This window comes from Pleurodeles waltl, chromosome 11, assembly GCF_031143425.1.
Source record: "Pleurodeles waltl isolate 20211129_DDA chromosome 11, aPleWal1.hap1.20221129, whole genome shotgun sequence".
Taxonomy (NCBI): Eukaryota; Metazoa; Chordata; class Amphibia; order Caudata; family Salamandridae; genus Pleurodeles; species Pleurodeles waltl.
Window position 1 is genome coordinate 62,566,407 of NC_090450.1, and position 26,696 is coordinate 62,593,102.

At 41.6% G+C, this 26,696-nt stretch overlaps 1 long non-coding RNA gene across 1 annotated transcript in view; it reads left to right on the plus strand.

The window, feature by feature from the left end:
• The first annotated feature begins 575 nt into the window (after positions 1 to 575).
• Positions 576 to 26,696, plus strand: part of LOC138266558 (uncharacterized) — a 244,278-nt gene continuing 218,157 nt past the window's right edge. Inside the window, exon 1 of the long non-coding RNA XR_011199546.1 lies at positions 576 to 645. This is a non-coding gene — a long non-coding RNA (uncharacterized lncRNA). The remainder of the gene's footprint in view (positions 646 to 26,696) is intronic.

Below are 26,696 nucleotides of genomic sequence, written 5' to 3' on the forward strand. Positions count from 1 at the left end.
CCTCGACCAAGGCACAGAACCGGTTAAATCACATACATTTTTATGATTTTGTTTTTTAAACTTAGTATCCATATGCACGAACCTTTACCTCACTGCTACGTATTCATAGCACGTCTCTACCAGACTGTAACTTCATAACAATAATGACATTATAACAATAACATGAGTAGAAAATATCCAACAAACCTATACACAATAGTAGCAACCTAAAATACACATCATAATTTGATGTGTACCAAAAATAAATTTCATAGCAATTCAATTTTGCTCAGAAACAATATACTGAATTGGTATTGGGAAGGGGTGTGTGTAGGGTGTTCTTTCTTGGGGTGGGAGGTAAACTCCTTCCACTGGCGCAGTTCACTCCGTTTTTGGCACTCCAAGTGGTGCACGGAGTTCAGAAAAAAATCATCGTCAGCCGGGCAGTGGAGCAAAGTCCGCCACAATTATAACGGTATAAGAGTTGAGTCGGAACTCACCGGTTTCAGAGTGACTCGCCATTGGAAGCCACCCAGTCTGTACTTTGCCTGTGTAACCACATTACCTCCGCCCCACCCTCCCTCCTGTGCAGTGGAAATTACTGCAGCTCCAGCTCTGCAGGGCTTCTGCAGTCCGTGGCACAGACTTGCTGTAAAAAGTTTAAAGGTGAGTGATTAGGCAAGGGGACCCCTAGCTAAGGCTGTGCTTTCTGCTGCACCGCGTTGAGCTGCTGCACAGTGCTGCTGAGGGGCAGTACTGGCACCAGATCTGGTTGCAGTCTTCCCTCCTTTCACTGTCCTAAGCAGCCAGGGAGGAGAGGGGAGGAGGGGGGGAGAGAGCCAGGGTGCTGTCGATGGAGACCCTGGACCCAGACAGCATTTAGACCCAGATGTAGCTTTCTCTTCTATGTTCAAATTGGGCATGAACAGTAATTGCATATGAGGGGGCTAAGGGGGTCTGTGCTTGGGAAAAAGAGAAACGTGCAGTCAGAGCTCCACTTGAAAAGAGCCTTCCTTCCCAAAGTCCCTGAGAAAGGAAGTGGTGTTATGGGGTTCACTGCTGAGTGCAGCAGGGACAGCTGGAGACCAGGTGAGCATCAAGCATCAGCTGCTCAGAACCGGGCAGCATTCCGCAGCATGTGGAACCCTACGGAATTTCAAAGAGTTTTTAGATAGCTCAGCAGAATTCCACCGAGTAGAACTCCATGAGCTCCACCCACCCCTAGTTCTTTCCAAACATTGATTTTGAATGGGATGTATTATTGTTTTGTGACTGAAATTCGGTCCAAAATCATTAACACAAGGGCAGTATTAACACTGATTACAGAAAGTTAGTGGTAACCGATTCAGAAAGTGAAAGAGGTCCCAAAGGGATTCTTTCAGACTCCTTCCCCTTTGTAAAAGCTGACAAAACATTGTTTTACATATATACAAGCTGGCAACTCTTTAAAAATGTTTGTAAACTTTTACATTTTTTTAAAAACAAATCTTGTCTTCCTTTAAGGATTTTTTTGTTTTTTAAGAAAATGACGGCTTTGATTAAAAGCAGTCATGGACATGGTGTTCTGCTGAGCCCAGCAGACCTCCATGCCTGTGATGGCTGGGAGGCATAGTGGGTTGCAATTTGTGCCCAACTTCATTAAAACTCAGTAATGATGTCTTGAAATATTTTTCCCATATACTACTGATGTTTCTTGTATGTGGTGTATGGCTTTTAAGCAATTTATGGGTCACTGACCCAATATTAAGGTAAGCAACACTGTTGACAAATTATTGTGTCAAATATTTTGTTTCCCAAAAGATCGTGCTCCTATACTTTTAATGGTAAATACAAAAATAACAGAAAAAATATATATTGTTGACACTAATATTGTCCAAAAATAGAAAAAATATTGATTTTTTAAAATATAGAGTTTAAAGTAGTCCATTTAATGTAAATGAAATATATTCCACTAATATATAATACTATGTATAAATATATACTTACTATATATATATGTATATATATATATAGATATGTGTGTGTGAGTATACATATATATATATATATATATACATATATATATATATATATCAGCCAACATACATTGTCTCCTCTACAGGTTCCTTAAAACTTGCAAAGAAACAGACCATGACTCCAATCTGCACAACTTATTTTATTAATCTCCTGCAGCCAAAAAATCAGCCCAATGCATTTCAGAGCCCACACTTTTTGTTCACGGTCTGGTTACACAATTTCTTTTTCAAATAAATAACATCTGTGATACTCAAGTGCTACATAAACATGAACAATGGACATTCATACAGTGTTTTAAGTATTGGAAAACATGTAGGCCATATTTTAACATCACAACTGACTCAAGCATGTATTGTTTGCACATTTCATCATCTTATTTAGCTTCTAAATCCAGAATATCTCTTTTATTCTTTTGCCATCTTCAATTATTATAACTAGACTGCCAAGAAAAATTTAATTAACACAATTGACAAGGAAATGTTACCCCTCGGGAAATGAACCGCTAATCACCAATCAATTTATTTCTGAAAACATTGTATCATAAATCATTTAATACATCATCAATAACCCTCAGTAGTATATTTCCATTATTCGATCTCATTTGTTTTAGACACGCCAATTCTGCCCCAGTGGGCTAATGTTGCAATCAACTTAAAAATATTTCTAAGAGAACTAATACACAATGATCTTGAATATTTAAACTTCCCTGTAGCGCTTAGGCTAGATATATTAGGCTCTCTAGCATTCCTTGCTTCAAAATGTGGCCTGTTTTCTTCCTATAAAAAAGAAAAAAAAAAAAAAAAACGAGTCCCAAAAAATACTTTACCTATCACCTATACAATTGTTCTTAAAAAACCTTACCTTAAACTCTTAAAAACCCTGGGGTACTTGGCTAACATAAATACTCTCATACAGTTTACCTCTCCACCCATCATCCTAAATGTCTGACAATTCCTCATCCATGTTTAATCCTCATTGTTGTGGGGTCTTAAACTTACTAATAGGTTTAGACCGCAATCTTCTTAATTCCTGCTTCCTCTTATACAATTTGGAATCCTATCTAATACACAGAACCTTAATAAACTGATATTGTTATGATGATGTAGTCCAAAGTGCCTAGCAATAGGGTATTATTTATCCGCATTAGTTACAGTTCTCATGTGCTCAAGCATTCTTTTTTTTCTGGCTCTGTGAATCATGCTTCCAATACAATATTTTTCACATGGACAACCTTATGCATAGACACAACAGTCGGAATTGCAAGTGAGGTGCTTCTCCATTATGTATGGTCAACTTTCTTTTGACAATTTCACCGACTTACAACTGATACTGTTTTTACATGCTTTACATGTACCATATGTATCGAAGCCCTTGATAGTTGTTAGTTTATTGTTTCCTTCTGATTCCACGAAACTCTCACAAAGTGTATCCTTTAAAGATGTACATCTTCTAAGGGTAATCTCGGGTCCATCTCCAATGTGTTGAATCAAATGTTCCTCAGTTTTAAATATTTACCAAAATGTTCCCCTGCTCCGTTTTACATCCCATGCCTGATTGTAAAAATAAGTAATACATTTCCCTGGTTGGATCTTATCACTTTGCTTCACTTTAGAGATTAACAGTCTCTCTCTACTGACACTCCTGACCGTCCTACATGCGTCCTCTATAGTCTTTAGAGAGTATCTTCTTTCAATAAATCCTGATTTCATTATTTCCATTTCAGCCTGAGCCAAATATATGCTTAAGCCAGTTGTGATGTTAAAAAATGGCCGATATGTTTTCTGTTACTTAGAACATTGTTTGAGAGGAGATGAATGATGTTGGGTGTTAGAAGGGCTTGCTACTCTGCTGGGAGCTCGCCGTTGCAAGTGGCTGGGAATCAGTGAGAGAAACTGGTGAAATATATATATATATATATATATATATATAAATATATATATATATACACCGAAAAAAAAGGTTACAGGGACGTTATAGTTAGGAAACAGCAAAAACCTTAGAATTTCACTTAAAAAAACAAAGGTGACAGGGACGTTATAGTTAGGTTTCGGGGGCACACCAAGGAAACTAGGTATAAAGGCAGTGGGGGTCACTTAGCCTATTAGCCATGGGAAGAGACTTAAGTGTTCACAGATACCCTACGAGGACTTTTATAAAACCTTGTATCAGAGTTGTGAGCCCGACTTGGTTATTTGTGCTTCCCTGAGAAGTGGTTCAGATGTCATTTTGAGGTCTTTTGCTAGGATTTCCATGTAGTGGCCTCTCTTTGCACCAGATTTGGCAGAATCCCTGGAGGCTAATATAACATAAGATTCTTTGGTGGCCCATTTTGAAGATCTTTATGGACCTGCTTCCACCAACCAAGAGGGGAGGGAGTATGATTTGGCTAGGGGAAATGAAAAAGCGAATTTGGGGTTTGTCCTCTAACAAGGCCCCTCACCCAGATCGCATTCCACCGGATATGTATTTGGATGATGTGGATGTTTGGGTCCCAGTATTGACCCCTCTCATTAACACAGTGGTGTATGTTGGCTCCCCACAGTGGCTCAGTCTATTATTTTGCGAATCTTGAAGAAGGTGGGTAGGCACAGACCTTGACTCAGTGGTTAAGGTTGTGGATCACCTCCTCTTAGAGAGCTATAGATCTGGGCCGAAGAACACAATGTGCTGTCTGAAGCCCAGTATGACTTCCGTGCAGGGAGGTCAACAGTGGTCCAATGTATGAAATTATATTTGGTTTTGGTAAGATATACCGTAGCGTGTTCAGCATCTATACATTTGGGGCTTATGGATCTCTGCTCTTCATTCGACCGGGTTAACCCATCGGAATTGTGGCAGATCATGTTGTCGCTAGGGGTGGAAAAAGATATTGGGCCAGATGTAGGAAGCCGTTTGCATGGTGCAAACTGCGAAAATTGCAGTTTGCGCCATGCAAACAGCCTTATGCGATGCTCATTCACAATTTGAGAGTCGGTACCGACTCGCAAATTGTAAATGCGACTCGCAAATAGGAAGGGGTGTTTCCTTCCTATTTGCGACTTGCATCGCAATGCAGAATTGCTTTGTGACTGCGAATGCAGTCGCAAAGCAATTCGCAGTTACCATCAGTGTCACACTGGTGGTAACTCATTTGCAAAAGGGAAGGGGTCCCCATGGGACCCCTTCCCCTTTGTGAATGTGGGCAAAAAGGTTTTTTCAGAGGCCTACACTGAAAAAACGAAACCAAATGGTTTCGGTATTTTTTTATTTTGCAACTCGTTTTCCTTTACGGAAAACGGGCTGCAAAATAAAAATAAAAAAGCTGCTTTATTTAAAAAGCAGTCACAGACATAGAGGTCTGCTGACTTCAGCATGCCACCATCCCTGTAAGTGCAGGGACTCGCTATGGGGTCGCAAAATGCGAACCACCTCATTAAAATTAATGAGGTGGGTCTTTGCGACCCCATAGCAAGTCGCAGGCGGTGTCTGAGACACCGTTCTGCATCCAAATTTGCGAATCGCACCGACTCGCAATTTCCGAATCGCAAATTCGGACCTTACTACATCTGGTCCATTGTTCTATTTTTAGGATATCTTCATAGGTACATGATTAGAGGTGGGTGAAGCATTTTACTCTGCCGGCAGAGTTGGGGGAGTTTTCCCCACTACGTGTGGAGCACAGGGTTCCAAAAAACTCTGCAAAGTGGCGCAGAGCAGAGTTTTTTCTCATGCTCACACTCTCCAATCTTAAGTCGGCGAACTTGAGCAAAAGAAATCGCCAAATTGGTGAGCGCAAGCAAAATTTCTGAACGCGAGCGGTTTTGGTAGGCAAAGAAAAATCTGCTTCTTGTATTGAGAAAGCTGCTGCTCAAGTAGAAAATCGACTCGAGCAGCAAAAAGAGTTAGTGTCCTCTGCCGCCCCTCGTGGTGCCATTCGCACTGATTTTACAGCGTGGGAGAAACTCCCAGTGCTGAAAATCAGCACAAACAAAACGACTTACCCAAACTTCGCCACCTGCAGAACTCCGCATATCGAGGTGGAGATTTTTCAGCACTTCATGGAGTTCTGTGTAGCAGAACTCCGCAAACTCGGCCCAGGCCAAGACACCATGGCCTCAGTATGTTATTGTAAAGATTTGAAGTGTACACCTAATATCAGTATCAAGAGAGATGTGAGGCAGTGCTGAATAATGGCCCTCTTCCTGTTCAATTTGTAAATTAATCAGTTAGAGCTAAATTTAGGGGCGGTGAAGGCCGATTGCCCATGTGTGGGCGCTCGTAAGCTACCGGTGTTATTATATGCAGATGACGTGGTACTCCTGGCTAAAACCGCCAGAGGCTTGCAGACCCTGTTACACCCCTTTTCTTCTTTCGTGGAGGAACTTGACCTGTTCATTTATGAAAATAAATAATTTGTGATTGCAGTAGGTCCTCGTACTACAAAACAGTGAGATTTACCTTAGGTTTGCGTACTTTCCGCAAGATCAGAGAGTTTTTTTATCTCAGCTTATTCTTTGATTCAGCTTTGAGCTAGCGCCCTCTAATTCACAAAAAGAGTGAGGATTTTGTGCATGCTAATGCAGCAGTCTTTAGCTTTGCCACAAGGTTGGGCAACAGACCAGTTAGAGCCCAGTTGCTGGTCTATAGGGCCAAAATTGTGTCACAGGCCACATATGCATATGGAAGCGTGGTAAGGGGGCATATTAATTTTTCTAGACTTTAAGTGGTGGAAAATATGTTTTCCGACGAATCCTCTGTCTCCCACAATGCATTTCTCTGGTGTCAATACATGAGGAATTAGGTGTTGGATTTCCCTCCGCTTTGGTAGCCTTTTGCCTCCTTTCTTTTTAGCTGAAAGTATGGCTTAGGCCGGGTTTAAGATTAAGCAATTTAAGAGATTGCTTGTCACTTGATCATGCTCTCTATATCACCTGGCTCAAGTATATCAGCAATGTTTTTTCAGAACATGGGGAGAGGTGAACTTTTTAGCTCTCCAGATGGTATCTGTAAAGCAGATTTCATTTGGGTTAGGGATTGCTTGTCTAGGTACAGGCAATTGGAAAGAGAGGACATGGCACTAACCAAACTGTATGTCGGGCAATATATTTTGCTAAAAAACTTTCCTTTTACAGAACCTTACTTGCTCTGGGTTAAAAATAGAAATGATTGTTTTTTTATTAACCAGATTTAGGATAGATTTCTTTCGTTTTCTGCAGGCCTACCCTCGCGGTATGAATAGAGGGCAGAAATTAGGACCCTGTAGTGCAACCTTAGATCTCCACAGGACACTTTGCACTTTACCATTTCTGCCCGTTATATAAGTTGCCTTGTAGGGCCAATCTTGTACCTATTGTAAAAAGGTCTAATTTTGCACAGGTCATGCAGGCCCTCGAGTTCTTCAAGTTGCTGGGGGGGACATTATTTTGAGTGTCCTTAGTTTCCTAAAGGTGGCAGTGAGGCTAAGGAACAGTATGGAATATGATTTTGACACACACTAGGCTGTGGTTGATGTATTGTACCACTGATTTTGCATATTTGAATCTGTTTTTAGATTCTTGATGTTGCTGTTTTTATGTATTCTTATTTAGTGTCCTATGATTGTTTGTTTTTGTGTATGCTTTCATGGCTAGTTAACTAAACTGAAGAAAGATAATTGAAATGAAAAAAAAAAAAAAACATTTATGAAAATAAATAAGTATGTCACAATTTACATATTTAAAACGCAATTAAATCATTAATTTACAAAAATAATTAATAGTCAAGTATTAGTTTGGCAGTTTACAACCATACACACCTACAAATCTAGTACCGCTCCCGTGAAAACAGGTAAAATAAATCTGTTTTCCATATTTTACATATTAAAAAATCAATAAATAATTAATTAACCATGAACAATAAATCATTAATTATTAATTAACCTCCCACCTTAGAAACCTAGCAGTCCACAATTAAAATATAAATAAATATTCCACAAATCACATAATTAACAAATCAATGAAATAGTCAATTAAGAATGAATAACTAATTGTTAATAAATTATTAAGTAAATAACTTTCCCCTTACAAACTAAGAGCCCACAAATAACATATAATGACAATAAATCAGTAATACATAGATACCATAATAAATGACAATCATATTATTAAAATAAATGTATTAAATAATTCCTCATTATTAAGTTCCTAATTAACTTCACACCCTATTCCCCTACAACCCCCAACACTCTTCTATGACACTATAAGTTACTATAAAAAATTAACAAAAACAATCTACATCTCTTAACATTATAAGCTATATTATAAAACAGTTAATAACATTAATATAAACAATAGTAACACATAAAATTAATAGATGAACTAAACACATTAAAATAATAAAAGAAAAAAAATTGAACAATTATATTGGTGAAAATGATATCAAAACTATCAATATTATTTACATATGTTACCTCAAAAAATGATATTCGTGTCAACAAAATTTCTGCAGCACGATATTTGTGTGTCATGACATTTAATTGCTGATATTTCTTTCTCCCCATATCTCTTAAACAATATTTTGTCCAAGCACATCGACAATATAATAACAAATATATTAACTATAACATATAAATGATCCTACAGAGCCTGGAAATTAGCTACAACTTAAATAGTTTAATCAAAGCATTCCAGTATATGTACAACAAATGTGGACTCATACATTTTACAATTAATACTTTAAATAACAATAAAATTCACAATATGCTTTAAAATGCATCAGAGGTCAGTGACACTATGAAAGTAGATGAAATAACATTATTTTCTTTGAACTAGACTTATCTACATGAGGCAAAGAAGTATGTGCATCAACGGACGTAGATATTGTGATTATTTTTTAGCTCACTTCCTTGTAGTCTCTGCATCCTAGTAGTAAATTCCTGTAAGTTATCTTTTTTACCACATATACCTTACTATATGTTTCTTCTTTATCCTTTTCTGTGATCTCTTTTCTAAGAATGTTACCAATTTTCACATGTATATATGGATTGCTTCACCTACAACTGATGGCTGTTCCAAAACTTAACTTCTCCAAAAGTACCTGACACTCTGTAAGCCAAAATCTCCTTTTGTCACTAACTGTATGATCTATGTATGGAGATAAGAGATGTTTTCCTTCTTCCATTTTGACTAGGTGAATTAAGTATTTGGAAGTATGTTTTTTAGTATGACAGGGATTATTCCCCAGTTAGTTACCTTTCAAGCTCATCACTTATTTATAAATGGATTAAGCGTTTCATTACAAGTTTGGTGGTCACACCATGGGACCGCCAAACTCGCTGGAAAGACACCACCCAAGCATATTACAATGTTCCCGCTGACTGGCGGGAACATTGTAATACGCGTTCCCGCCAGTCAGTCCCACGGGAACCGTGCTATGGTATAGGACTTGGCTGCCTTAAGGGAGTTGAGTCATATATCGTAGCTCAGAGGGGGGGTATCCAGTTCCCTTGGAATTCACACTCTCTGCCACAGGCACGGGCAGTGCCGGGGCCCCCCTGTGGCCCCCATCACACTCTCACCGCCAGCCTTTCCATGTCAGTGAAATTGCCATGGAAAGGCCTGCGGTCAAAGGAGTTGTAATCAGCCAGGAACGCTAGGTTCAGCGCTGCTCTCGCTAAGTACAACTCTGACCACTGTCACCAAGCGGGGAACCATGTTCCCAGCGTGGACGGCAGTCCCATGGTGGGTCCGTCCACCAGGGTCATAATTGGGTGGTAAGGCCACTCAGAGTGCGGTGGTATGACTGTCAACTCGAGTGTGGCAGTCCTCAGACCGCCACTCTCATAATGAGGCCCAAAGTTTGTCACAACTACACTCTCTGATTTAGTTGGTGGGTAAATGTTCAAATAGGATATTGACTTTTTATCACTTCCATACCTCCTCCACTGCTATCTGGTTAAATCAGTTGTTCATTCACATTTATGATTTCATGCCGTCCAATTAGCATTAGAACATAAAACTCACAAAACTGTTAACTAAGTTTAAAACTAAGGCGTCTGGATTTAGAATGGATATCTAGTTGTGTGAATACTATTTCGGACTTTTAATCTTGTGGACAATTTTAATTGGTCTGTTAAAACAGTAAAAGACAGGCATCAGATTGCCTCACCTCCCCATTTAAAGACTGATTCATCTCAGTCTAGCAGTGCCTTAATATGCCCATGAGGTACCTTTCTCTCTGTGTAGTTGATGTCCAAGTTATAATTTGCCTTTCATGTTAATTAAGAAAACGGTACACTAGTTTGAACAACTCATGTAATATGATCTTTCTGAGATACTGACTCTTCAAGCTCACTTCTGATTTTTTACTTCAGCAGAGAGTTTTTATGCACTCTAGTTGTAATTAACTATTGTCAAATGAGTAGAGGGAAAGTCTGGCATTCAGAATTTATTAATTCTGCAACACCAAAATCCCACATTCAGGCCTCACTGTGGTTACATTGATGTTTACTTTCAGTACACAAGTGGAAAACAATGAGTGAGCCAAACAAAGTGGATATAATTAATTCTGTTGTGCACATTTTCAAATACAGTTGCACATGTAGATGTATTGCTACCCACAGGCACAAATGTGTGACTTTATTGGACATCACAAGAATTGCAGAGGTAAGCCTGAAAAGCTGCAGCAGTAATAGCTTTTCCAGGCATACTAATAGGAATGGCATGTGACATCTGATGTTTGCCAATTCAGTGCTGTATCCTAGGTATAACTGCTCACTAGGGAATTACTGCTTAATGCTGAAATTACACTTCTGCTATTCTATCCATCAGGAAAACATTGTTCTCGTGCATGTACACACACTACTACACTACTTCAAAACCTGGAAGGGGAATTACAAAACACAACTTACTTTTATCTTAATACATACATGCCTTGTAGTTAGACCTATTCTAACTCACATTGTTGATATGATCATTTAATTGTTGATGTTTGAAACATTTTATTAAAGCAATGGCCCTTGCATTTTAATGTAATGCACTTTGTTCGTTTCTTTGGAAATAAAAATCTAAACAACTTCAAATAATATCAGTATATGAATAATTTCTATAAAAATAGAAACACAAATAATGGTTTCAAAAGGAAAAGATAAATTTCAGCTCGATAGTTTTAGAAAAAGATAGGAAACTTGCCTGGTTATAGAATGTTAAAAAAGCTACCAGTGTCACAGCACACTAATATTTTCCTACTAGCCTTTTGTTTATCAAAGATGGCTAGTTTCGTTGTAATATCACTGACTTGCTCCTGAAGTAGGTCTTCATGGCATGCTTTCCAGTGTTACTGAATGGCCGGGCAATGCACAATTCATTAAAATCTGTACTTCCGTTTTGCTTTCAAGGTCTTTTAGCCATGTAGAGTTTAATAAAACAGCGTAGAACAAAATTAGGACAGAGTTTTTCTTAAATAATGCAAGGCTGACTTCGGTAAAACCTTGCCCTTTAAATGTCTACAAATGACGTTAACAGTGAGTCCAATATCTGAAGTAAAGTCTTGATACTGCAATTGCAGGAAGTACACCATCATCTAGCAACACATTGTACTGAAAGTAAAAAAGACCCAAAGAATGAGTCCCAAAGCCAAAACAAGAATATCTCCTAAACATGAAGTTCTTCCATCTCAGACATAAGATTATAAAAGTTACACCTAAAAATACAGTTCTTTCTGAGACAATGGAGACAAAATATTATTATGCTTATGTCTTTAGAGATATAGTACAGATGGGAAACAACCTTTAAAGTGATGCCTTTATCATGCAATTCTTTTACCATGTAGTCTTTACTAAGCATGCCTTCACTACTCAGATACAATTGTGTGTCTTTATCATGCTTGCCTTTACCACACATGGTAACTATTGGTAGGGTTGCCCTTCGGCAGTTATAGTTGGGACAACGTTTCGATAATAAATGGATTTTGTGGTTTGCAAAAAACTGGTCCCTTTTGGCAAATCTTCAGGAAACTTTCCTCAAAAAGTCTCATCCTTTCTGGAACATTTTGGGGTTATGTGTCAAGTGAAGGGTGAGAAAAGTCGGGGTCCAAAATACAGTTTCCATAGAAACATTTAACTGCAATACCGAAATACAGCTGAATTACACAACATTTTGGCAGAAAGCTGCACCTTGAGCCAAAAGGCATGGTTTTTCTGATTTGGTATAAATTTCTTCAGTAGTTTTTGAGAAATGAGGATTCAAACTTTATGCATATTTCACACCACAGAGGAGTTGCAGGCCCAACAGATCAAAAGATAAGATCTGATGGCTGCCACAACATCAACAAAGATGTTGCAGCAGCCATTTGGGACTTGGAGACTCAGCCCCCTGTCATGAAAAAAGAAGAAAAAGAAAAAAACATTTATTTTGGCAGTGTAGGGATACCCTGAGTTCCTTGGCCTGGTTGGTGAGGAGGTTCAAGAAGGACACCCCAGGCATAAATATTTTATTTATTTATTTTACCTGGGATCTGCAGTAAAATCTAAAAAGAAGGGATTGCTCTTTAAACTAAAAACATCCCAGTGTAGGCCAGGGTAGGGAGGCTCAGCGCAACATTAATTTTAGGGGGAGTGCATGTGGACCCCCACCCTGAGCCATTTGAAGACACAGGGGACCTCACAGCCGAGGCCAAAATTATTTTTATGTGGAGGGTATGTGCGACCCCCTTCTTGAGCCATATGGTGGATCACATACTCCATGGCGGAATTCATTTTTATGTAGAGTGGGGCATGCCACCTGCTCCCCATTGTATGGCCCAGGGGACACTTTTGGTCTTCAGTTTAGTGAATGCAGTGACCTCTTGTGGTTGGTCTAATTGCTTCAGTATGTGGCTTGTAAAAGAAAACCCTAGCATATGTTTAATGTTGTTTTAATTACAAATGTTTATTGTAATGATTTCCTGACTACTTGACAAAGCCAATGGGAGTGTCATGGGTTGATGTAGTCGCCCCTTGACAAAACCAAAAAACCTTTCTTTTGTATATTGAGAGATACTTACTGTTAGACCTGTCTGCCTTGTGGTAGTCTTCAACAAAACTTTCTGCCTTCCCCCTCCATTTTTGTTGATCTTATTTTTGCTCGCCTTGGGACTCTGTGCACTCTATCGCTAGTAATCAGTGTTAAAGTGCTTGTGCTCTCTCTCCTAGATATGGCACGATCTGCTTATACCTAATTGGGATATTTACTTACGAGTCCCAAGTAAAGTGGAACTGCATGGACCGAAGACCTGTAAATTAAATGCTACTAGTGGGCTTGCAGCACTGATGTGCCACCCAAGTAAGATACTTAAAATATATATCAGACCTGCTCTTACAGCTTGTGTGTGCAGTTTTAACTACCATTTAGATCTGGCAAAGTAAACCTTTCCCAGGCCCAAACCTTATTTTTTATTATATATAAGACACCCCGAGGGTGAACCCGGGACAGCCCAAAGGGCAGGAGGCATGGTATTTAAAAATAAGGACATTTAGGTGGTCATTTTGACATTGGTGGTAAAACCACCTACCACCACAGGTACGGCCACCAAAATACCATCACCGTGGCTACCATCCATTCACCATATTATGATCACTGCCGGACTTCCGCCACAAGAAGGGTGGAAATCCGGCAGTGATCATGCTGGCAGGTGATGGTAAGTTGGCACTGCTACCACCAGCACCGCCACGCCAGTTGAATGCCGCCAGAAGTATTATGACAATTCACATGGCCTGGCGGTGTTCTGCTGGCGGGGCGCTACTGGCAGTAACAGTGCCCCTTCCCGTTCCCTGCCAGAAGACCTCCTCGACCAAGGTAAGTTGGGCTTCCGACCGGGGAGGGGGTTGGGAGGTTGGGGTTGTTGTGTGTGTCTGAGTGTGTGAGTGCGTGTGTGAATGAGCCTGTGTGTGTTGTGTAGTTTGTGTGTTTGTATGCATGTGAGTGAATGCATGTAAGAATGGTGAAATGAGTGAGTGTTTGCATGTCAGTGTGATTGTGTAAGAATGTGTGTCAGTATGTCTGTAAGTATTTGTGTATGAATGCATGTATGCAGTGTGTGTATGAATGTGTGTATGGCAGTATTAGTGAATGGGTGTATGCGTGTTGCGTATGAATGTCTGTTTGTGTGTATGTGGGGAGAGGGGTGGGGCCGAGGGGTGCTGTGACTGGTGGGGTTGGTGGGAGGGGGTGATGTGTGCGTATTTGGCTGTGGGGTCAGTTGTGTGGTGTGTGCGTGTCTGCAGGTGTATGTGTATGGGGGTGGGGGCTGTTTGTGGATTGGAGGAGTGGGGGGAGTTTGATGGAGGGGGTGGGGCATCTGGTGAGTGTTAGGGGGTGGGGGAGCTGCCTACCGGTGACAGGGAAGGGATTCCCTGTCACCGGTAGGGCCTACCACCATGGATTTTGTGGCGTTGCTAATGCCACGAAAACCATGGTGGTAGGCAGGTTCATAATGCCGCCAGTTGTACTGTGCTGGCCACTGGGCTGAAGATTGAAATCTCCGGCCTTGAGGCTGATACCGCCATGGCATATGAATATTGAAAATACCACTTTTAGAAAGTTGCCTCTTTCTTGTCTTAGCTATTTGGGGCCTGATTTATGAAAAGTTAGTGCCTCTTTTGTGTTATTTTTTGATGCAAAAGTGGCGCAAACTGACAAACTATAATATATTTTGTAAGTTTGCGCCACTTTTGGATATGGAGATGAATATATTATTGTATTTTGAATTTTACGCCACTTTTGTGTCAAAAAATTACGCAAAGACAGTGCCAACTTTTCATAAATCAGGCCTTTGGTGGCTGCAGCCTGTCCCTGGGTCATATGACTGAGTGTAGCTGGCAGTTGGACTTTGTGTGTTCCTCCTAGACAATAGGTGTGACTTCATGATCCATTGATGGCAGGATGGGAGAAAGGACCTGGGCCTAACCCAACTTACACTTGAATAGGCTGTGTCCTGTCTCCACACAAAAGGCTGTATACTCTCTGAAGTTATTCTGGAACTAGGGCCAGGAAGGCAGGGCACCTGTGCACCTCAAATGTATGCCTCTAGAAGCTTCTCCTCACATCAAAGGCACATCGGGCTATAAATACTGGACCTCAGATGCACACTTTCCTGTACACTTCTAGACCTGTGGATACTCCTCCAGGACCAAGGACTGCTGTGCTGCAGAAAGGACTGCCGCTGTGCTGGACTGCTGCTCTGAAGGAACTGCTGCCCTGCTGTGTAGACCTGCTACCTGCTGCCCTTTTGCCAGGGGAGAAAGAACTGGACCTTCAACTTCATCTTGACCTGGGTCTCCCAGATTGACTCCAAGTGCTAGTCTGCTGGCTTCTTGAACTGAGCCTCAAGGACATAAAAGGTACCCTAACCTCCTGCACCAGCCCTTGGACCCAGCTGCTGTCCTTTCCTGGCCACCAATTGGTGTCCTTCTGGCCCTTAACCCTTGGTGGGGCTCAGTGAGCCAAAACCATGCTTTTGGGCTCTTTGCAACACGAAACCGGCCCATTTGCAAAGTGACCTTGCTGCTCGCCCTGCGATCCAGTGCAAAGCTCCATCAGCCCGACTCTTCGCACTCCATCATCAACCACTCGCTGGGACCGCCAATGCAAAGCTCAAGCAATGCCCACTCATGCTACACTGACAGTCTCCCCTGAATCTCTCTCTGTTCCTCACAGCCCTCTTCAAAGTGGACAGAACGTTTCGAATGGACCTGAGGAGAGAAACTTCAACAGTCCTAACTTGGTGACTGTACCCGACCTGCACACCATCGCGGTTGGCCTGATAGTGTGACTTTGACCCGGTCTAGCACAATTCGATATCCTGAATTGGCACTTTGTGCTTTCTGGCACTATTTTCAACATAATCCTTACTCAGCACTCAGCATGACTCAGCAGGTCAAGACAGTTTTCTCTTCCTGCTACAACACCCTCCGCATGCTCCGCAAGATCTTCAAGTGGATTCCTGTCGAAACCAGAAAAACAGTCACCCACGCCCTAGTCAGCAGCCGACTGGACTTTGGCAACGCACTCTATGCAGGAACCACGGCCAAACTACAAAAGAAAATGCAACATATCCAAAACGCCTCCGCCCGACTCATCCTTGACGTCCCACGCCGCAACCATATCTCTGCCCACCTCAGAGAGCTACACTGGCTACCCGTATCGAAGAGGATTACCTTCAAACTACTACACCCACGCACACAAAGCCCTCCACAACACAGTTTTGAATGGACCTGAGGAGAGAAACTTCAACAGTCCTAACTTGGTGACTGTACCCGACCTGCACACCATCGCGGTTGGCCTGATAGTGTGACTTTGACCCGGTCTAGCACAATTCGATATCCTGAATTGGCACTTTGTGCTTTCTGGCACTATTTTCAACATAATCCTTACTCAGCACTCAGCATGACTCAGCAGGTCAAGACAGTTTTCTCTTCCTGCTACAACACCCTCCGCATGCTCCGCAAGATCTTCAAGTGGATTCCTGTCGAAACCAGAAAAACAGTCACCCACGCCCTAGTCAGCAGCCGACTGGACTTCGGCAACGCACTCTATGCAGGAACCACGGCCAAACTACAAAAGAAAATGCAACATATCCAAAACGCCTCCGCCCGACTCATCCTTGACGTCCCACGCCGCAACCATATCTCTGCCCACCTCAGAGAGCTACACTGGCTACCCGTATCGAAGAGGATTACCTTCAAACTACTACACCCACGCACACAAAGCCCTCCACAACACAGGTCTGGCCTACCTCAATGACAGACTCACCTTCTACACCCCCACCCGCCTGCTCCGCTCCGCCAGCCTCGCCCTTGCCTCCGTCCCCCGCATTCACCGCACCACCACCGGAGGAAGATCCTTCTCTCACCTCACCGCCAAGACCTGGAACTCCCTACCGCTCCAACTACGCCAGACCCAAGACCTCCTGGCCTTCAGAAAACGCCGCAAGACATGGCTATTCGACCATTAGCTCCCCCCCAAGCGCCTTGAGACCCTGACGGGTGAGTAGCGCGCTTTATAAGTTGATTGATTGATTGATTTACAAATTCATAACTCCAGCTCTACTGATTGGATTGGTTTTCGTTTTGGTCTTGTTTTAATTATTACATTTTGCTCTATCCTTCTAACTTTGGTGTGAGATCCTTTTTGTGTGGTGCTTTTCACTTTATTACTATTTGAAGTGGTGCACAAATACTTCACATATTGCCTCTAAGTTCATCCTGACTGCTCTGTGCCAAGCTACCAGGGGGGTGAGCATGGGTTAATTTGGTGTTTCATTGTGCCTTACCCCGACAAGGACTGCACTTGCTGTTTGAACAGAGCTCAGACCCCAGTCAGCCAGTAACTCAGTTTCTTACACTTACATTTACAAATCCTTAGAAATTCACAAAAAAAGGTTAAATAAGAGTTATAGTTAGATATTTACATTTACTATAACTCACACCCTGAATGAACTAAAACTTGCACCCTTGCCATGTACTGCCTATACAATCACATAGAACTTCACTTACGACATGTTCAACGACAGCATTGATAACATCTCTGATGATATCTGAAATTACTTCCTTTGTGGCAACACTGTATATATCAGTGGGCATGGATTACACTTACTTGAGGGCATGAGTTATTATTAGTTCAGTTAACTATAACTTGTGAATTTCAGTGTTTCCTTAGTTTCAAATCTTATATTGTAATTGACAATATCACCTTACTATAACGCCACTTTAACCTTTGTTTTTTTGAGGAAAGCACTCCAGCAAGGAGCACCCTGCAACATCATGTTTATATATATATAAACATATATATATATATATAGCTTGGCGTGGATGGAACTGTGGTGACAATCCTAGGCTTCAAAACTTAACTAGAAAACAGACACTTAAGGTGAGCAAATCTAGTGTCATTTCTAGCAGTTTCCTGCATGTGGAAGCAACATCGGCTCCCACAGGAGGCGTGCAGCCAGCTGGGACTGTGGGGGCCTTGAAGATCCCCTGCGGTCTCCAATAATGCACACTGGGTGCCCTAGGTGGGGCCAGAGCACCCAGGCACAAGTGGCCTGGTCCCAGGGGATGGGGTCCCTGGGGCCATACGGGGCCAGGGAGAGGGGCTGCATGCCCTCCCCCACTTTAAAGAATGTATTTTGCCTCATGAAAGTGGTGGCCCCGCATAATTGTTAAATTAGCTCTGGGGAGACAGTGGTCCCCGGGCATATGTAAGCCCCTTTAGTATATTTAACATCCCAGGGAGGTGGTGGTCCCCTGGGTGAAGTAGTCCATTGGTGGGGGGTCAGTGCGGCCCACCTCCCTTTTACAATAAAGCCTGGGGAGATGGTAGTCCCTGGGGCTCATAAGAGCCTCAGGAGGGAGGCCCCATGTACCCTTTCCCTTTATTTATTTATCGCGATTGCCCACGCATGTTTTTTTAAAAACGAAATTGCCAAAAATTCACAAATCTGTCACGAGCTTGCAGCAAAAATGTTTAAAAAAATGCTTTGTGCTTTGGCGGAGTCCACAGGGACCCCAGCGCCAAGGCTACGGGATCAAGGTATTTCTACTCTGCTCCCTTTTCTTTTCTTTGGCAAGGCAACATGTGGCATGGCATTGACTGCTTAACGAAGAGTTGGCCATAGGGCCTCCCTGCAGGTTAGGCCATGTGGCCAACGCCACCACACACAGCTGAAGGCCATGCATGGCATGCAGTTGGGTGTTTCAAGAGGGTTGGCCTCAGGGCCTGTCCGCAGAAATTCAGCAATTACAGTTATGGTTATCTCAAATAACTTTAACTCATGCCCAAAAGTGACTATATATAACTCTTGCGCTTGCCATGCACTGCTCATTACCCCACATATTACATCACTGATGACATCTTCTATGACATCATTGATATTTTCACCATAACATTTGCTGTAAAATTATTAAGGAGAAAACAGGTGGGGGCGCAGTTTATTGTTATCTTAGGGTGCGAGTTATAGTTATTTGAGATAACAAAAAGTGCTGAATTTCTATGGTATTGTGCTAGTAAAATGTGAGCCTAGCTATACAACCTTTATTTTTTCAAGTGAATATTATATATATTCACTTAAAAAAACAAAGGTGACAGTGACAGGGTCATGATAGTTAGGCTTACATTTTACATGTACAAAACCATGGAAATTCACCTCTCGCCCTAAGGTAAGTATGCAGCTGCCATGCAGTTATTTGATCAATAATTTTACTGCACATGTTCCAGTGACATTAGCAATGGTGTTATCAAAGATGTCATGAGTGTGGTAATTTGTGGGGTAATAAGCAGTATTGGTGAGTGCACAAGTTATAGTTATCCTAGGGCACGAGCTATAGTTACTTGAAATAACTCTGCCTATAACAGGTGAATTTCTTTTATTTTGTACATATAAAATGTGAGCCTAACTATAATGTCCCTGTAACCTTTGTTTTTTAATTAATAAATTTCTATATTTTTTTAATTATATTTCCTAATTATAACATCCCTGTAACCTTTGTTTTTTTCAGTGACTTTCCACATTTTTTGGGCATAAAGTAATTTTCATGACTATACGTTAATCCAACCACCACTGCACACAGATTTCAGCCCTGCGAGGCGCCGGGTGGCCGCAGTGCCTGCAGCCAACCCCTATAACCATCCAACCCCTATAACAACCCAAACTTGCGCTGGGCAACCCCCACTTTGCCGGACCTTCACCCATGCACAGTGGGGGTTGGCCGCAGAGGCTTCTCTGCAGCTAACCTCCAAATCCGCAATGGGCATGGCCTTCACGCATGCGCAGCGGAGGTTGGCCACAGGGCCTGCACCCAATCCCTACAACCATCCAACCCTGCGCTGAACATGGCCCTCGACCAGGACTGGTGGACAACCCTTCTGCATGCACCCTTCCACCATGCACAGCATAAGCTTGGATAAAGTGGGTGTTTTTTTTTTTCCAGTTTTTTCTGGATCCGCAGATCCATCTGTGGATTTGCAGATCTACGGATCCACAGATCCTGCCATGGATCAGATGAAAAAAAAAATTGGGCAATTGTTTCCCCACGCAGGGTCCCTAAAGGACCCGTCTATGTGTCCTATGGGGTCATGATACCTGTATTCTGACCCCCTATGTGTTTTTTTCACTGATAATTTCTCAAACCCCCTGAGCAGATTCAATAAAATAAAATGGTGTCCGCAACTTTTCAGGTTGCGGCCAGCAAAGCAGGGCCTTGCTTTTCCCCTGGATCCAAGGATCCGCAAATCAACATGACCTAGATTTCTATATTTTCTAATCTCTAGTATCTCAGAAACTACTTAACAAATTTACACCAAATTACAAAATGTGTGCTTTTGGGACCAGGATCTAGCTTTCTGCCAAATGTAGTGTAATTTCGTTTAGCAGTTTGGTCTGCCGTCGTGTTCAAAAAATTTTAAAATCCCATTGACATAAAATGGGGAAAATGTGTTTCAAGACCCCTCCTTTTTTTCTTGGCCCTGGCATGACAGGTCACCCCGAAACTTTCTGGAAAGCAGCTGAACTGACCAAAGTATACGTTTTTAAAATTTTGTGAACATTCGTCTAGTGGTGTCAGAGTTATTGGCAAAACAATAAATGCTCTGTCTATGGTAAAAAAAAGTCCACTGGCGACCGCCACTAGGTAATATATATGTGTGTATATATATATATATAGAACATGAATCCTTAACAGATCATTAAGGCTCCAGCACTCCACAATGGTTTCAGGGGTTTATTTAAACAAAGAACGAGCGCGTTTCGGCGTGACCGCCTTCTTCAACCTGCGGGCCGCCATTTTGGCCCCCTTTATATATCCTATGTGTTACCTTTCATTTAAAGCAATACACTGCCTTTAAAAACGTAATAACACCCGTGATACAATACATGTGAAAATTATATAATACATGTGACAAAATATAATAATGTGACAAAAATGTACCAGTGTATAAGGCAAAATCACTAATAAGTATTTACCAGTCTAAAGAAATCTTAATAAATATGGTTAGATTACAATTAATCACAGAGAAACTAATTACGTGTAAATCTTAAAAGAGAGATCCACCGAGTCCAATCAATTTATACTGTTATTATATAAGGCATTATTAATTGGGACAATCATTAATAAGCAAAATCTCATGTATACAATCAAAATCTTACAATAAATAAATATATATATAATGACCTTATTCTTGTCACTATATCATCCATAATTAATCAACCATATCAACCTAAGTGTATATATAACTCTTCACTCGAGTTCAACCCCACTGGTTCCCTTGAATCGAATGCCAATATATATCTGGACTCTAATTTCCTCAGCTGTTTCTCCCTATCTCCTCCACGGATATCCTTTCTGATGCCATCTATTACACTATACTTAACATCTTCTACGCGAACTCCATGAAACTCGTGCATATGTCGGGCAACCGGATAAGACTCATCTCTATTGACTATTGCCCTCAAATGTTGTAAAATTCTTTTGTGTACCTGCAGTTTTGTGCTGCCTACATATAGCTTAGGGCAAGTACATTTTAGAATATAGATTACATAATCACTTTTGCAGTCATATCTGCCTTTGATAGTATGTATTCTTCTATGCGTTTGTTCAATGGTTTTAATGTTTTCCCCATTTTTGCACGCCTTACATTTGGTACATTTAAAGAATCCATCCTGTGTCTTTAGCCAACTCTTTTTAGAAGGTTTCTCTTGTCTCACATCGTTTTTAACCAAAATATCCCTCATCGATATTCCTTTCCTATAGGTTATCGTGGGTCTATTACTTATTAATGTGCCTATGACTGGATCGCTTTTGAGCATATGCCAATGTTGTTGCAATAACTTTCTTACGGATTCATGGGCAGTATTAAATGTGGTAATAAATCTCACAATCCCTGTATCTTTCCATTTATTCTTTTATATATATATATGTGTGTGTGTGTTAGACCTGGAATCCTTGGCGTGGTCTCCCCTGTCTTATTTGCCTCTGCTTCTTATGTTTTGACTGTGTGCTGGACTCTGTATGTGCTGTTTTTGGTACTCTGGTCACTTTACCACTGCTGACCAGTGCTAAATTGCAAGTGCTCCTGTGTAAAATCTGTGTGTAATTGGCTTTCCATGATTGGAACATTTGATTTACTAGTAAGTCCCTAGTGAAGTACACTAGAGGTTCCCAGGGCCTGTAAATCAAATGCTCCTAGTGGGCATGCAGCACTGGTTGTGCCACCCTCATTGGTAGCCCTGTAAACATAACTCAGACCTTCCACTGCAGTGACTGTGTGCAGTTTTAAACTGCCAATTTGACTTGGCAAGTGTACCCACTTGCCAGGCCTAAACCTTCCCTTTTTATACATGTAAAGCACCCCTAAGGTAGGCCCTTGGTGGTCCCATGGGCAGGGTGAAGTGTATGTTTAAGGTGGGACATGTACTGATGTGTGTTACATGTTCTAACAGTGAATTACTGCTAAATTCAGTTTTCACTCTTGCAAGGACTTTCTCTCCAATAGTTTAACATGGGGGCTGCCTTTAAAAATCCTTAAAGTTCAGTTTCCCTTTGAGAACAGATAGAAATGTGGAGTTTGAGGTCTCTGTACTCACAATTTAAAAATACATCTGTTAGTGAAGTTGGTTTTTAGATTGTTAGTTTGAAAATGACACCTTTAGAAAGGAGACATTTTCTTGCTTTAACCATTCCATGACTCTGCCTGTTTGTGGATTCCCTGTCTGGGTCAGACTGACAGTGGGCTGCTTGTGAATCTCCTTTAGACAGTGACACAAAAGGAGCTGGGTGTAGCCTGCATATCCTGATAAGCCATCTGAGCTGGAGTGGAGGGAGGAATGGTCACTTACACCTGAATGGGCTGTGCCTGCCCTCACACAATGCAGTCTCCAACCCCCTGGTGTGTGTCTGGGGACTGGCCTGGGTAAGGCAGAATCCTGTAAACAACAGAGACTCCCCTTTGAAGTTTGTTGACTTAAAAGGCAGAAAGGGGTATCAGTATTGGACCCTAAACCCCAGACTTTAGATCACTTCTGGAACCAAGAGGAACCTCTGTCCAGGAGAATAGCTGGAGAGCTGAGGAGAAGTGCTGCCCCTGCCTGTGACTGTGCTTTGTTGGGCTTTCCTACAGTTGCTGTTTCCGCCTGTGAAAGGGAACAAAGACTGGACTTTGTTGTGCATTCCTGCTTGAGAAGAATCTCCAAGGATTTGAACTGAGCTTGCCTCCTGTTTTGAAGTCTCAGGGCCATCAAAGCCTTCCTCTGCCAGCACCTGGAGTCTGCTGAGTCTCCTGCTCTGCCAAGTGGTACCCTATCCAGTCCATGGGCCCTTGAAAGGTGAAGTTGACAGAACAAGAGCAGAAATCCACGCACAGAACACTGTGCAGGAAACTTTTCGATGCACCTTCTGCAACGGGGCTTTTAAACGACGCGCCACCCACTTTGCGGCTAAAATCGATTAACCACCTACATCGTGGCTGGAAAACCTATGCATCGCGGCTGGAGAAACAACGCAACACCCGCTTGCAGCTTCTCATAATGATGCAAACCCCATGCGGCACGGCTTTCTAACACAGTGGAACCGGATTTCTCACACATCATACCAGGGCGTCAAAGTCATCGTGAATCAGCGCGGATCCAAGGTGCCCCGTCTGGAAATCGATGCATCGCTCTCTTCCAAGGTAGAAAAATGACGCATCGCCTACCAGACTGGAGAAGAAACAACGCACCGCCTCACTTGCGAGTAAGGAATCGAGGCATCACTGACTCTTCCAACACACGCTCACCTGTGTGGCTTTATTTTTTATGCAAAACAGGTAGTATGTGTAAAATCAACGTTTCATTGCTTCCTATAGAGTAAGACTCTTATTCTTTTAAAAATTCATATCTTGACTTGTTTATGTTGGATTTTGGTCGTTTTGGTTGTTTACTTTAGATAAATATTGCCTATTTTTCTAAACTGCTGTGGTGTCCATTTTGTAGTGTTTTTACTGTATTACTGTGTGCGTTGGTACAAATATTTTACACATGGCCACAGAGATAAGCCTGACTGCTTGTGAGAAGCTACCAAGGGGAGTTATCTAAGTGTGTTTCTCAATTGCCCTGACTAGACTGAGGGTTCTTGCTTGGGCAGGGTATAACCTGGCTGCCAACGCAAGACCCTATTTCTAACTATATATACATATACACACATAGATAGATAGATAGATAGATAGATAGATAGATAGATAGATAGATAGATAGATAGAGACAATGCACAGTAAAATATACATGGTAAGGCAACTGAGTGGCATGGGCACGTGTTGGAAAGGCTGTGTGGAAAAGGGATGTGTGGTAAAGGCATGCATATCGTCATAAAACAGTAGAGAGAGTTAGGTCAATGCGTATGAAAATCCTCCTTAACATTTTTCTTTTTGTAGCTGATAAACTAAGCAGCTTGATGTGAAAGTATTAGCAACAGCATACCAAGGTAATCAATAGTATATAAACGTTGCAAGCAGCAGGCATAAATAAAATAAGTCATTTACATAATAACCACACAGTTGGGTATGCATTGTAACTAATGAACAAAGATGGCCAGAGAACACATCCACACGCTGGGCAGTGATTAAAGAAATGAAATGCAGAACTATAGGAACATAATCTAATCAACTCCTAACCTATACCTAATAGGCTTTCTATTTTAGATTTGTGGCAACCTCCAGACGTTCATGATTGTCTGAGGTTGAATTCATGTTCTTAGCTTTCAGATACTCATTTAACATATTGGTGCCAGTGTCAAACGTTCAGGAGGTTTCCCTTCTTCTTTACCCACTTTTGACGAGCTTTTACATGCCATAAAGCAATAGAGTGTTTTGTGCGAGTCCCTAACCGTCCCTCAACATGGCTATTTAGACGAGTGATTGCCTGACTAAGTGTAGAGGACTCATTTGAAATCCCTACACAAGGATCACAAGTCTGAGTGATGCAGTAATCGTTGCACGTCCTTCTTATCCCACCTGCTAAGTTTGAAAAGATCTAACCTGCCAAAATTTACTGCGAGAAAAAATGAGGGAAAAACTCCATTACATGGAACTATGTTGGGCGCCTCCTTTCTTTTTTTTTACAGGTAAGCACAATTTTGTACTCTCATCCAGTCTCCAGTCCACAAGCAGAGTCAGATGTGACCCGACTCCATCCCTAAAAGGAGCTGTCACCCTCCAGACCCACCACAAATGCCAAAATTCCAATACATAAACTAATAATGTAACATTTCTATTGAATTTATCTGTTTCATAAAACATGACATTTCTGCAGAGCATGCCATCGCGAACACTTAACCCTTGCCTTGTTTCCTATAGTAGATCTAATTGGAAAGACGGTACCACAGACTCGTGTTCTCTACACTCATCGACCCCCCCTTTTCACTGGACCCGCTGTCAGACAAACACCTTATCTCAGAGATTTGAATGAGTTGCGAGATAATAAGGATGACCTGTGGATATTGGCTTTTCTAGTTGGCCTGGACTAATTGCAGCTGGAGTAATTATTGCATTACACAGCAAACGAGGCTCCCAGATTGCATTTTGCTGCACGGCTATGGCATTTCCTCCATTAGACTGACTCCATTACAGGCCTATCCTCCCAATACAGCCACTCCAATATTCAAGTCCGCCGCCTTCAATAACGCGGAAAACAAACACTTGTGTGCTAAATACCACGTTAATATCTCTGCTCTAAAACTCTTACCAATCCGACGGAATATCCTTTTTTTGTGTCGTCTGCGCCTAATCCCGTTAATGATCTGTTCTTATGCCCTGCTAATGCGATTTCAACAGCAGCTGATTGAAGCTCTCCTATTAGGACAATTACAGCAGTGGGCGGCTCAAGAGAATGGATTAGGCGCCGACAAATTTCCGATGTCGGTCTCTGAAGTACAAACTCCCATCAAAGTAGCACTTAGGCAGGATCACGCGCTTATTTTCATAGAAAAGTATAAAACGTTTGCCTTTCAGTTGCCAGATGACAATAATCATAAAGGCACCAGTTTGAAGTGACGCTTCTGTTTTCCATCCGATGAGCTCCTGTAAAGAGCAGAGGACGTTTCATAGTAGGCTTCCTGGCTCAGCAGAGTTGAGCTCCTGTTTTTATGTGCATTTGTGTGCCTGCAGTGTATAAAGTGAATTTATTTAACCAGATAGTTCTCTAAGTGCATTAGTTTAGACAGCACAGCTCAGAACAGAAATGGGTCTTGTCATATTGGGCTCTGTGGCTCAGTGCAAAGTCGCGTGCTTTTTTTTGTGCATCTGCAGTGTGCAAGATATTTGAGACAGCACAGGCCAAAACAGAAAGAGACAAACCCTGCTCAATGTTTCTGTCCTGCGCTGTTGAAAAATCAAGCCCTAAGTTGAGAAATATAAAGATAAAAACTATAGTGTTGAAATATGAAAGAAAAAGAAATCAGTGAGAGAAAGAATCTGAAAGATGTAGGAAAACTGAGACAGAGCATCAAAAAGTGATTGTGAAGGAACTGTGGGACATTTACAGGAAGAAGGATTTGTGAGATAGTTAACTGCTTCCCTGGGCTGATTGAAAGGTGAAGTAATATGATTAGTAAAACAGGAAGACTGGGCAGATTTAATTTTATTGCAGTTTGCTGTCAAATTAGAGTGAATGGATGCCTGACTTAAGAAAATAATTGTTGTGCTATATTATCTCTGCCCTCTTATATTGAAGCTTGAGGTGAGTCAGCT